This window comes from Hipposideros armiger, unplaced genomic scaffold, assembly GCF_001890085.2.
Source record: "Hipposideros armiger isolate ML-2016 unplaced genomic scaffold, ASM189008v1 scaffold_181, whole genome shotgun sequence".
Classification (NCBI taxonomy): Eukaryota; Metazoa; Chordata; class Mammalia; order Chiroptera; family Hipposideridae; genus Hipposideros; species Hipposideros armiger.
The window spans coordinates 478,437-479,843 of NW_017731531.1; the positions used below are offsets into that span (position 1 = coordinate 478,437).

Genomic DNA, 1,407 nt, shown 5'->3' on the forward strand with positions numbered 1-1,407 from the left:
CAGTAAACAAGCATACTGATAAGTAAATTATGGAGTACGTCAGAAGGTGAGATGTGCTGCAGAAAAACCTTAGAAAACAGAGCAGAGTAAGAGGGACTAGGGTGTCCAGGCTGGATTAGTTGCAGAATTAAACAGACTGGTCAAGTTGATCAAGTGACATTTGAACGAAGAGGTAAAAGAAGTTTGGGAGTGAGCTATGTGCCCATCTGGAGAAGACCATTCCGGGCAGAGAACAGGTCATTACTGAGCACCTTCTGTGAGAAAGTCACCTCTGCCAGGAGCAGGGGATTCTATGTGGGACAAGACAGGCATGGCTCCTTCTCTTCTAGGAGCCTGTGGCCTGAATGTCTGATGCTGCCTGGGCTGGGTGAGGGGTGTGGGGGTGGCCTGACATGGGATTTGAGGATGGCTTTGATGGCTGACTTGTGACTACAAGGTGAGGTAAAGATGGGGGGCTTTTTGCACACAAAAGCATGTGTACAGTGCATTGGGTACACAGGGAGGGGGGGTGCCTGAAGTGAGCTTGGCATTATTGGAGGAGAAACCACTGCAGCCTGCACAACTTTTCATCCTGATGTCCCCACAGGCCATGTACACCTCACTGCATGCATCCCTCACTCTCTGTGGATACCTCTTACCTCTAGGTTCTTCCCCAGGGACTGAGAAACCAATGAAGGATGTTAGCAGGATCCCCAGGCTGCTTGACAGAGGCAGGGAAAGCTGAGGCCCAAATTAAGAACCACCTGATAGGGGTGGCCGGTTGGCTCAGTTGGTTAGAGTGTTGTGCTGAAAACACCAAGGTTGTCGGTTCGATCCCCGCATGGGCCACTGTGAGCTGCGCCCTCCTTAAAAGAGTCAACTATGCTATTGTAGCATGAAAGCAATGTGTAACCAGTGACCATGGCTGTTCCCCAATAAAAAAAAAAAAGAAGAAGAACTACCTGATATCTGGCTTCTGGAAAGACCTGAGGATTCCATTATGTTAGTCTCTCTCCTTCAAGCTTATTCCTTATGTAATTGAAGACTTTCTCTGTCTCAGAGGTTACTAGGGGGGCGGGGGGGGGCAGGGGGAGGTGGTGGTCTTTGTAAGCCCAGATTCCTGGAGTCTGAAATACAAACTCACTGTGGTTTATTAAACAACACAAATAGGGTGACAATAGCTTACTGGCTAGAACTATTAAGGCAGGCATGCTAAGGGTTCTGTTAAGACAGAAGGATCATGAGAAGGCCACTCCAAGTATCCTTCTAGTTTTCGTATATAAGAATTTGTGAAAAGTCAGGGGATATCTCTAAGTCTTCTCTGCTGAGGATGCTCCAAAGGAGGTCATGCCAAGGCTCTAGCGTCTGAGTCCAGGACACAGTTGACAGGCCTCACCCCCATACCTCCTTTTTTTGTGTGTGCTATGT

At 48.3% G+C, this 1,407-nt stretch overlaps 1 non-coding gene across 1 annotated transcript; it reads left to right on the forward strand.

The window, feature by feature from the left end:
- The first annotated feature begins 754 nt into the window (after positions 1–754).
- Positions 755–828, forward strand: TRNAF-GAA (transfer RNA phenylalanine (anticodon GAA)). The gene has a single exon. It is a non-coding gene; the product is annotated as a tRNA-Phe (tRNA).
- Positions 829–1,407: the final 579 nt, after the last annotated feature.